Here is a 12,631-nt window from a genome sequence, read left to right on the forward strand (position 1 = left end):
TACTTTCACCAAGCAGTTTGTTAAACGCATGTAAACTTTGCAGATATCTGAAACGCACAAGTCATAACTTCCTCCCATATACCAATCGCAAGATTTTCTACTGCATGAACTTCTGTAAATTATACAACTGATTAAAAAAGGTAATATACAATGAATATATTCAAACGTGTTACTGAAAACATATAATTTTGTGATTTTTGATAACTTTATTGCTTTTCCCCTCTAGCAATAGTGACAACAACAGTCTTGTCAACTATCAATTCAGAAAATGTTCTGAAAGAACTTTAAACGTATGCAGGCAGTCAATTAATTTATTTTACTACTGAATACATCTCCACAGTAACAATGTTGAATGGATGGCTTGTATTATATTTGGCCTATGTACAGTTACTTAATATGTGCCAGCCAAAAGAGGATGGCCTGCCCCGGCTGAGTCTGGTTCCTCCCAAGGTTTCTTCCTTTACCACTCTGCTGATTATGCTCCACCCTTTGATCCAAGATGTTCCACCCTACTATTATGCTCCACCCTTTGATCCAAGATGTTCCACCCTACTAAGGGAGTTTTTCTTGCCACTGTCGCCTTTTGGCTTGCTCACTGGGGTATTAAGGCACATGTTCAAGATAAATATGTAATAAAGATTCTTTTTAATAAAATGATTGAAATATACTTTGTCTCTGTAGCCATTTACTTCACTTTACTGTCAGTGATTTTCTACTTGTACTAAATGGATATAGACTATATTTAGTATATGAATTGATTCTACACAAACTTGGTGTCTTTTACAAAAAGTGCATCATAAAACAGCTTAGTGGATAGAGCATTTACATAATTTTCATTTAATTTGTAGTATGCTATTATTTAACAGTTGTTTTTATTGTTTTGAAATACTAAAATTAGTAAGTGTCTTCAGGACAATAGTTAAAACGTTGTCCAACCTGAATGTTAATTTTAACTTTAACAATACTTAAAGCTTTAAACCAAACAAATGCATGTATAATAGTTTATGTAGTTAACTTAATTTATAAAAGCCAGCTTAATTAAAAAAAAATAGGTTTACTTAGACCATGACAACATCAAATCACACCCTTCTACTCTCTAGCTCACTACACACAATGCATAAAAGGAAATTGACATGAGAATGAACACATAAAGGCAAAAAGTATTAATATGAAGAAAATGCTTACATTGCAAGAATAGTAGATTGTCAAGGACTGCTATAGAAATCATTTTTGATCACAAAACTTTCTGAATACTCAAGACTTCAGGTGAGACTCAACATAGAATAAACAATGTTTCTAATCCCAGAAGAAAGATTAAAAAAATACTTAACTGGAAAATACAGAAACCATTTTATGAAGTTGGACAGGACTCGAACTCACAACCTCTGGGTGATGTGACTGTTACTCATCTAGTAGTACCATTGGGAAAACTGTTTTTTTTTTACATTTTTACCAAGATGCCAAAGTTCAATAAATCAAGTCAAGCGTTAATCTTTATATGAATGTGCCACATATCATATTCTAATGAGTTACTTTTCAGAAAGACACTATGTCTGTAACACAATGGTTTGGGCTCATGGCACATGGTTTAGCATTTTACGCTTAAGCTGCAGAGGAGAGGCTTCAGATTAAGAATGAGCACACAATAAGCACACAAAAGAATTACTTAGCATCTCAACCAGTTAAGCATGCTAAGATATCTTAATGCTAATGTAACTTATGGTTAGCCAATGTGGAGCCAGAAGAGCAAAAAGAGCAGAAATAGAATGTACATGAAGAACAGATAGGTTCAGAAGTACTTATGGATGAAATCAAAACAAGCAGCATTAGCGCAATAGATTAGAAAAATGCCTGAACAAAACAGGAATCAACACAATTTTTATACTCATCCAACACAGGGTTCGAACCTACAACCAGAACGGCTCAGGATTAGAAGCACATGGTTTAGCAGACTGCACCACTCAGAGGATGTACAATCACAAACTTCAGATGAGAGGCTTCAGTGTAAGAATGAGCACACAAAAGCAAGTTAACCAGATTAGCATGCTAAGCTATCTTAATGCTGATGTAGCTTATGGCTTATGATGACGTGGTACATCCAATCCTGGCAAAAAAGATATCCTCGGATTCGACATGACGCAAGGAATCGATAGAGACCAATTTTATGATTTTGTGACAAACTGTTCACAAGTTACAGCCTCTGAACCAATTATGGGTCGACCTCGTTAAGTTTGCGACATCATAACTTTTTTTTTCCAGTAGAGCAAAAAAATCGGGGACAGTACTTTTATGCGGCTCAGTCCGAAGATCATTTGAGTACATATTTGGACAAAATTAGACCAATTTTGAAGGAGGAGTAGCGAAAAAACTGTTTTACATTCGCTCCAATATGGCGGCCAGTCACATTGTTGAAAAATAACATATGAGATATCGTTGAAATCGGCATAAGCCAAGGAATATATTGACATAAAGAAATCAAATTTCAAGCAATGTTGGCAAAAGTTATAAGTGTTTTTTCAAAAAACAATGATATCTCTGGAACACTAGGTGGCGCTGTGATCAAACTTCTCATGTACCTTCGGGCCATGCTAATGATGATCCATACCAAATTTGGTGAAGAAATTTCAAATAGTTTAAAAGATATTGCAAATTATGACATCATTCAAAATGGCGGACACGTGGTACATCCCATTATGGCAAAATCGATATCCACGGATTTGTCATGACCCAAGGAATCGATAGACACCAAGTTTATAATTTTCTGACAAACTGTTCATAAGTTATTGGCCAAAATATGCATTTTCCATATCTCATGACCCGTAGGTGGCGCTGTTCCCAACTTTGGCATGGAACCTCAGATCATGCTTCCGATGAAGTGTACCAATTTTCGTTTCGATTGATCAAAGTTTGGCCGAGCTATAGCTTCTGAACCAATTTTGGGTCGACCTCGTTAAGTTTGCGACGTCATAACTTTTGATCAGAGAAGAATAAAAAAAATCGGGGACAGTACTTTTATGCGGCTCAGTCCGAAGATCATTTGAGTACATGTTTGGACAAAATTAGACCAATTTTGAAGGAGGAGTAGCAAAAAAACTGCATACTGTACTTTTCAAAATGGCCACTACTGTAATGGGCGGAGTCTTAATGTAAGATATTGGTTCTAATCAGCATGATGAGATGAATCAGGTGTACTAAGTTTCATTTTTCTAGATCAAAGGGTTCAAAAGTTATAACCATTTCAATGTTGAATTTTTGAACTGCTGGTGGCGCTATAGAGTTGGACCTAGAGACTCAAAAATTGCTACAATTACTTTTCATTACCATCACTACAAGTGTGCCAAATTTCATCATTTTCCTATGTATGGTTCATAGGGCTGCCATAGACTTCAAGAGGAGGAAGAAGAATAATAATAATAAATATAGCTGCAAGCAGCAATACGGGGCCAAGCCCTGCAAGGCAGAGCAAGCAACAGCCGCTGTAGCGCAATGCGGAGCCAGAAGAGCAAAACATCAGAAATTTAATGTACATCAAGCACAGTAAGCACATCAATTACAGCAGCACAGCTAGCATTTAAGCACCAACAGCAGTGCAGAGCCGGAAGGAATTTAAATTATTATTTTATACACAATTTCAAAGTCGCCCCACACTGGTCTCGAACCCACGACCACAATGGTTCGGGATTCATGACGCATGGTTGAACCACTTGCGCCACCCAGAGGACATGTTTTACAAAGCTGCAGAGGAGAGGCTTCAGTGTGTGAATGAGCACACAAAATCATGTTAACGAGATTAGCATGCTAAGCTAACTTAATGCTAATATAGCTTATGATGTGGTACATCCAATGCTGGCAAAAAAGATATCCTCGGATTCGACATGACGCAAGGAATCGATAGAGACCAATTTTATGATTTTGTGACAAACTGTTCACAAGTTACAGCCTCTGAACCAATTATGGGTCGACCTCGTTAAGTTTGCGACATCATAACTTTTTTTTTCCAGTAGAGCAAAAAAATCGGGGACAGTACTTTTATGCGGCTCAGTCCGAAGATCATTTGAGTACATATTTGGACAAAATTAGACCAATTTTGAAGGAGGAGTAGCGAAAAAACTGTTTTACATTCGCTCCAATATGGCGGCCAGTCACATTGTTGAAAAATAACATATGAGATATCGTTGAAATCGGCATAAGCCAAGGAATATATTGACATAAAGAAATCAAATTTCAAGCAATGTTGGCAAAAGTTATAAGTGTTTTTTCAAAAAACAATGATATCTCTGGAACACTAGGTGGCGCTGTGATCAAACTTCTCATGTACCTTCGGGCCATGCTAATGATGATCCATACCAAATTTGGTGAAGAAATTTCAAATAGTTTAAAAGATATTGCAAATTATGACATCATTCAAAATGGCGGACACGTGGTACATCCCATTATGGCAAAATCGATATCCACGGATTTGTCATGACCCAAGGAATCGATAGACACCAAGTTTATAATTTTCTGACAAACTGTTCATAAGTTATTGGCCAAAATATGCATTTTCCATATCTCATGACCCGTAGGTGGCGCTGTTCCCAACTTTGGCATGGAACCTCAGATCATGCTTCCGATGAAGTGTACCAATTTTCGTTTCGATTGATCAAAGTTTGGCCGAGCTATAGCTTCTGAACCAATTTTGGGTCGACCTCGTTAAGTTTGCGACGTCATAACTTTTGATCAGAGAAGAATAAAAAAAATCGGGGACAGTACTTTTATGCGGCTCAGTCCGAAGATCATTTGAGTACATGTTTGGACAAAATTAGACCAATTTTGAAGGAGGAGTAGCAAAAAAACTGCATACTGTACTTTTCAAAATGGCCACTACTGTAATGGGCGGAGTCTTAATGTAAGATATTGGTTCTAATCAGCATGATGAGATGAATCAGGTGTACTAAGTTTCATTTTTCTAGATCAAAGGGTTCAAAAGTTATAACCATTTCAATGTTGAATTTTTGAACTGCTGGTGGCGCTATAGAGTTGGACCTAGAGACTCAAAAATTGCTACAATTACTTTTCATTACCATCACTACAAGTGTGCCAAATTTCATCATTTTCCTATGTATGGTTCATAGGGCTGCCATAGACTTCAAGAGGAGGAAGAAGAATAATAATAATAAATATAGCTGCAAGCAGCAATACGGGGCCAAGCCCTGCAAGGCACAGCAAGCAAAAGCCGCTGTAGCGCAATGCGGAGCCAGAAGAGCAAAACATCAGAAATTTAATGTACATCAAGCACAGCAAGTTCTGTAAGCACATCAATTACAGCAACACAGCAAGCATTTAAGCACCAACAGCAGTGCGGAGCCAGAAGAACAAAAAGAGCAGAAATTGAATATACATGTAAATGTACATCAAGCACAGCAGCGCAGCAAGCATTTAAGCACCAACAGCAGTGCAGAGCCGCAAGAACAAAAACAGCAGAAATTAAATATAAATGTAAATGAAGCACAGCGAGCATTTAAGCACCAACAGCAGTGCAGAGCCGGAAGGAATTTAAATGACAACTTTAAAGTCATCCCACATGGGACTCGAACCCACGACCAGAATGGCTCAGGATTTTAGATTCATGGTTTAGCAGATTGCACCACTCAGAGGACGTACAATCACAACCTTCAGAGGAGAGGCTTCAGTGTAAGAATGAGCACACAAAAGCAAGTTAACCAGATTAGCATGCTAAGCTATCTTAATGCTAATGTAGCTTATAACATGGTACATCCAATCCTGGCAAAATAGATATCCTCGGATTCGACATGACGCAATGAATCGATAGACACCAATTTTATGATTTTGTGACAAACTGTTCACAAGTTACAGCCTCTGAACCAATTATGGGTCGACCTCATTAAGTTTGCGACATCATAACTTTTTTTTTCCAGTATAGCAAAAAAATCGGGGACAGTACTTTTATGCGGCTCAGTCCGAAGATCATTTGAGCACATGTTTGGACAAAATTAGACCAATTTTGAAGGAGGAGTAGCGAAAAAACTGTTTTACATTCACTCCAATATGGCGGCCAGTCACATTGTTGATAAATAACATATGAGATATCGTTGAAATCGGCATAAGCCAAGGAATATATTGACATAAAGAAATCAAATTTCAAGCAATGTTAGCAAAAGTTATAAGCGTTTTTTCAAAAAACAATGATATCTCTGGAACACTAGGTGGCGCTGTGATCAAATTTCTCAGGTACCTTCGGGCCATGCTAATGATGATCCATACCAAATTTGGTGAAGAAATTTCAAATAGTTTAAAAGATATTGCAAATTATGACATCATTCAAAATGGCGGACACGTGGTACATCCCATTATGGCAAAATCGATATCCACGGATTTGTCATGACCCAAGGAATCGATAGACACCAAGTTTATAATTTTCTGACAAACTGTTCATAAGTTATTGGCCAAAATATGCATTTTCCATATCTCATGACCCGTAGGTGGCGCTGTTCCCAACTTTGGCATGGAACCTCAGATCATGCTTCCGATGAAGTGTACCAATTTTCGTTTCGATTGATCAAAGTTTGGCCGAGCTATAGCTTCTGAACCAATTTTGGGTCGACCTCGTTAAGTTTGCGACGTCATAACTTTTGATCAGAGAAGAATAAAAAAAATCGGGGACAGTACTTTTATGCGGCTCAGTCCGAAGATCATTTGAGTACATGTTTGGACAAAATTAGACCAATTTTGAAGGAGGAGTAGCAAAAAAACTGCATACTGTACTTTTCAAAATGGCCACTACTGTAATGGGCGGAGTCTTAATGTAAGATATTGGTTCTAATCAGCATGATGAGATGAATCAGGTGTACTAAGTTTCATTTTTCTAGATCAAAGGGTTCAAAAGTTATAACCATTTCAATGTTGAATTTTTGAACTGCTGGTGGCGCTATAGAGTTGGACCTAGAGACTCAAAAATTGCTACAATTACTTTTCATTACCATCACTACAAGTGTGCCAAATTTCATCATTTTCCTATGTATGGTTCATAGGGCTGCCATAGACTTCAAGAGGAGGAAGAAGAATAATAATAATAATAATAAATATAGCTGCAAGCAGCAATACGGGGCCAAGCCCTGCAAGGCACAGCAAGCAAAAGCCGCTGTAGCGCAATGCGGAGCCAGAAGAGCAAAACATCAGAAATTTAATGTACATCAAGCACAGCAAGTTCTGTAAGCACATCAATTACAGCAACACAGCAAGCATTTAAGCACCAACAGCAGTGCGGAGCCAGAAGAACAAAAAGAGCAGAAATTGAATATACATGTAAATGTACATCAAGCACAGCAGCGCAGCAAGCATTTAAGCACCAACAGCAGTGCAGAGCCGCAAGAACAAAAAGAGCAGAAATTAAATATAAATGTAAATGAAGCACAGCGAGCATTTAAGCACCAACAGCAGTGCAGAGCCGGAAGGAATTTAAATGACAACTTTAAAGTCATCCCACATGGGACTCGAACCCACAACCAGAATGGCTCAAGATTTTAGATTCATGGTTTAGCAGATTGCACCACTCAGAGGACGTACAATCACAAACTTCAGAGGAGAGGCTTCAGTGTAAGAATGAGCACACAAAAGCAAGTTAACCAGATTAGCATGCTAAGCTATCTTAATGCTAATGTAGCTTATAACATGGTACATCCAATCCTGGCAAAATAGATATCCTCGGATTCGACATGACGCAAGGAATCGATAGACACCAATTTTATGATTTTGTGACAAACTGTTCACAAGTTACAGCCTCTGAACCAATTATGGGTCGACCTCATTAAGTTTGCGACATCATAACTTTTTTTTTTCCAGTATAGCAAAAAAATCGGGAACAGTACTTTTATGCGGCTCAGTCCGAAGATCATTTGAGCACAAGTTTGGACAAAATTAGACCAATTTTGAAGGAGGAGTAGTGAAAAAACTGTTTTACATTCACTCCAATATGGCGGCCAGTCACATTGTTGAAAAATAACATATGAGATATCGTTGAAATCGGCATAAGCCAAGGAATATATTGACATAAAGAAATCAAATTTCAAGCAATGTTAGCAAAAGTTATAAGCGTTTTTTCAAAAAACAATGATATCTCTGGAACACTAGGTGGCGCTGTGATCAAACTTCTCAGGTACCTTAGGGCCATGCTAATGACGATCCATACCAAATTTGGTGAAGAAATTTCAAATAGTTTAAAAGATATTGCAAATTATGACAAAATTCAAAATGGCAGACACGTGCTACATCCCATCATGGCAAAATCAATATCCACGGATTCATCATGACCCAAGGAATCGATATACACCAAGTTTATAATTTTCTGACAAACCGTTCACAAGTTATTGGCCAAAATATGCATTTTCCATATCTCATGACCCGTAGGTGGCGCTGTTCCCAACTTTGGCATGGAACCTCAGATCATGCTTCCGATGAAGCGTACCAATTTTCGTTTTCGATTGATCAAAGTTTGGCCGAGATACAGCCGCTGAACCAATTTTAGGTCGACCTTGTTAACTTTGTGACGTCATAACTTTTGATCAGAGAAGAATAAAAAAAATTGGGGACAGTACTTTTATGCGGCTCAGTCCGAAGATCATTTGAGCACATGTTTGGACAAAATTAGACCAATTTTGAAGGAGGAGTAGCAAAAAAACTGCATACTGTACTTTTCAAAATGGCCACTACTGTAATGGGTGGAGTCTTAATGTAAGATATTGGTTCTGATCAGCATAATGAGATGAATCAGGTGTACTAAGTTTCATTTTTCTAGATCAAAGGGTTCAAAAGTTATAACCATTTCAATGTTGAATTTTTGAACTGCTGGTGGCGCTATAGAGTTGGTCCTAGAGACTCAAAAATTGCTACATTTACTATTCATGGCCATCACTACAAGTGTGCCAAATTTCATCATTTTCCTATGTACGGTTCATAGGGCTGCCATAGACTTCCACTGGGAAGAAGAAGAATTGTTATTCTGACAATAACAATTGCTAATATAGCTGCAAGCAGCAATACGGGGCCAAGCCCTGCAAGGCAGAGCAAGCAACAGCCGCTGTAGCGCAATGCGGAGCCAGAAGAGCAAAACATCAGAAATTTAATGTACATCAAGCACAGTAAGCACATCAATTACAGCAGCACAGCTAGCATTTAAGCACCAACAGCAGTGCAGAGCCGGAAGGAATTTAAATTATTATTTTATACACAATTTCAAAGTCGCCCCACACTGGTCTCGAACCCACGACCACAATGGTTCGGGATTCATGACGCATGGTTGAACCACTTGCGCCACCCAGAGGACATGTTTTACAAAGCTGCAGAGGAGAGGCTTCAGTGTGTGAATGAGCACACAAAATCATGTTAACGAGATTAGCATGCTAAGCTAACTTAATGCTAATATAGCTTATGATGTGGTACATCCAATGCTGGCAAAATAGATATCCTCAGATTCGACATGACGCAAGGAATCGATAGACACCAATTTTATGATTTTGTGACAAACTGTTCACAAGTTACAGCCTCTGAACCAATTATGGGTTGACCTCATTAAGTTTGCGACATCATAACTTTTTTTTTCCAGTATAGCAAAAAAATCGGGGACAGTACTTTTATGCGGCTCAGTCCGAAGATCATTTGAGTACATGTTTGGACAAAATTAGACCAATTTTGAAGGAGGAGTAGCGAAAAAACTGTTTTACATTCGCTCCAATATGGCGGCCAGTCACATTGTTGATAAATAACATATGAGATATCGTTGAAATCGGCATAAGCCAAGGAATATATTGACATAAAGAAATCAAATTTCAAGCAATGTTAGCAAAAGTTATAAGCGTTTTTTCAAAAAACAATGATATCTCTGGAACACTAGGTGGCGCTGTGATCAAATTTCTCAGGTACCTTCGGGCCATGCTAATGATGATCCATACCAAATTTGGTGAAGAAATTTCAAATAGTTTAAAAGATATTGCAAATTATGACATCATTCAAAATGGCGGACACGTGGTACATCCCATCATGGCAAAATCGATATCCACGGATTTGTCATGACCCAAGGAATCGATAGACACCAAGTTTATAATTTTCTGACAAACTGTTCATAAGTTATTGGCCAAAATATGCATTTTCCATATCTCATGACCCGTAGGTGGCGCTGTTCCCAACTTTGGCATGGAACCTCAGATCATGCTTCCGATGAAGTGTACCAATTTTCGTTTCGATTGATCAAAGTTTGGCCGAGCTATAGCTTCTGAACCAATTTTGGGTCGACCTCGTTAAGTTTGCGACGTCATAACTTTTGATCAGAGAAGAATAAAAAAAATCGGGGACAGTACTTTTATGCGGCTCAGTCCGAAGATCATTTGAGTACATGTTTGGACAAAATTAGACCAATTTTGAAGGAGGAGTAGCAAAAAAACTGCATACTGTACTTTTCAAAATGGCCACTACTGTAATGGGCGGAGTCTTAATGTAAGATATTGGTTCTAATCAGCATGATGAGATGAATCAGGTGTACTAAGTTTCATTTTTCTAGATCAAAGGGTTCAAAAGTTATAACCATTTCAATGTTGAATTTTTGAACTGCTGGTGGCGCTATAGAGTTGGACCTAGAGACTCAAAAATTGCTACAATTACTTTTCATTACCATCACTACAAGTGTGCCAAATTTCATCATTTTCCTATGTATGGTTCATAGGGCTGCCATAGACTTCAAGAGGAGGAAGAAGAATAATAATAATAAATATAGCTGCAAGCAGCAATACGGGGCCAAGCCCTGCAAGGCACAGCAAGCAAAAGCCGCTGTAGCGCAATGCGGAGCCAGAAGAGCAAAACATCAGAAATTTAATGTACATCAAGCACAGCAAGTTCTGTAAGCACATCAATTACAGCAACACAGCAAGCATTTAAGCACCAACAGCAGTGCGGAGCCAGAAGAACAAAAAGAGCAGAAATTGAATATACATGTAAATGTACATCAAGCACAGCAGCGCAGCAAGCATTTAAGCACCAACAGCAGTGCAGAGCCGCAAGAACAAAAACAGCAGAAATTAAATATAAATGTAAATGAAGCACAGCGAGCATTTAAGCACCAACAGCAGTGCAGAGCCGGAAGGAATTTAAATGACAACTTTAAAGTCATCCCACATGGGACTCGAACCCACGACCAGAATGGCTCAGGATTTTAGATTCATGGTTTAGCAGATTGCACCACTCAGAGGACGTACAATCACAACCTTCAGAGGAGAGGCTTCAGTGTAAGAATGAGCACACAAAAGCAAGTTAACCAGATTAGCATGCTAAGCTATCTTAATGCTAATGTAGCTTATAACATGGTACATCCAATCCTGGCAAAATAGATATCCTCGGATTCGACATGACGCAATGAATCGATAGACACCAATTTTATGATTTTGTGACAAACTGTTCACAAGTTACAGCCTCTGAACCAATTATGGGTCGACCTCATTAAGTTTGCGACATCATAACTTTTTTTTTCCAGTATAGCAAAAAAATCGGGGACAGTACTTTTATGCGGCTCAGTCCGAAGATCATTTGAGCACATGTTTGGACAAAATTAGACCAATTTTGAAGGAGGAGTAGCGAAAAAACTGTTTTACATTCACTCCAATATGGCGGCCAGTCACATTGTTGATAAATAACATATGAGATATCGTTGAAATCGGCATAAGCCAAGGAATATATTGACATAAAGAAATCAAATTTCAAGCAATGTTAGCAAAAGTTATAAGCGTTTTTTCAAAAAACAATGATATCTCTGGAACACTAGGTGGCGCTGTGATCAAATTTCTCAGGTACCTTCGGGCCATGCTAATGATGATCCATACCAAATTTGGTGAAGAAATTTCAAATAGTTTAAAAGATATTGCAAATTATGACATCATTCAAAATGGCGGACACGTGGTACATCCCATTATGGCAAAATCGATATCCACGGATTTGTCATGACCCAAGGAATCGATAGACACCAAGTTTATAATTTTCTGACAAACTGTTCATAAGTTATTGGCCAAAATATGCATTTTCCATATCTCATGACCCGTAGGTGGCGCTGTTCCCAACTTTGGCATGGAACCTCAGATCATGCTTCCGATGAAGTGTACCAATTTTCGTTTCGATTGATCAAAGTTTGGCCGAGCTATAGCTTCTGAACCAATTTTGGGTCGACCTCGTTAAGTTTGCGACGTCATAACTTTTGATCAGAGAAGAATAAAAAAAATCGGGGACAGTACTTTTATGCGGCTCAGTCCGAAGATCATTTGAGTACATGTTTGGACAAAATTAGACCAATTTTGAAGGAGGAGTAGCAAAAAAACTGCATACTGTACTTTTCAAAATGGCCACTACTGTAATGGGCGGAGTCTTAATGTAAGATATTGGTTCTAATCAGCATGATGAGATGAATCAGGTGTACTAAGTTTCATTTTTCTAGATCAAAGGGTTCAAAAGTTATAACCATTTCAATGTTGAATTTTTGAACTGCTGGTGGCGCTATAGAGTTGGACCTAGAGACTCAAAAATTGCTACAATTACTTTTCATTACCATCACTACAAGTGTGCCAAATTTCATCATTTTCCTATGTATGGTTCATAG

The 12,631-nt window shown here is 38.2% G+C and overlaps 1 protein-coding gene and 1 long non-coding RNA gene across 3 annotated transcripts in view; one reads left to right on the plus strand and one right to left on the minus strand.

Moving 5' to 3' along the window:
- plxdc1 (plexin domain containing 1) overlaps positions 1–12,631 on the minus strand; it is a 935,956-nt gene that overhangs the window by 893,786 nt on the left and 29,539 nt on the right. The window lies entirely within an intron of this gene.
- Positions 42–667, plus strand: LOC311096440. The gene is made up of 2 exons (XR_014609038.1): positions 42–140; positions 227–667. It is a non-coding gene; the product is annotated as an uncharacterized lncRNA (long non-coding RNA).

The sequence above is a fragment of the Abramis brama genome (genome assembly GCF_963993115.1).
Source record: "Abramis brama genome assembly, chromosome: 14".
Classification (NCBI taxonomy): domain Eukaryota; kingdom Metazoa; phylum Chordata; class Actinopteri; order Cypriniformes; family Leuciscidae; genus Abramis; species Abramis brama.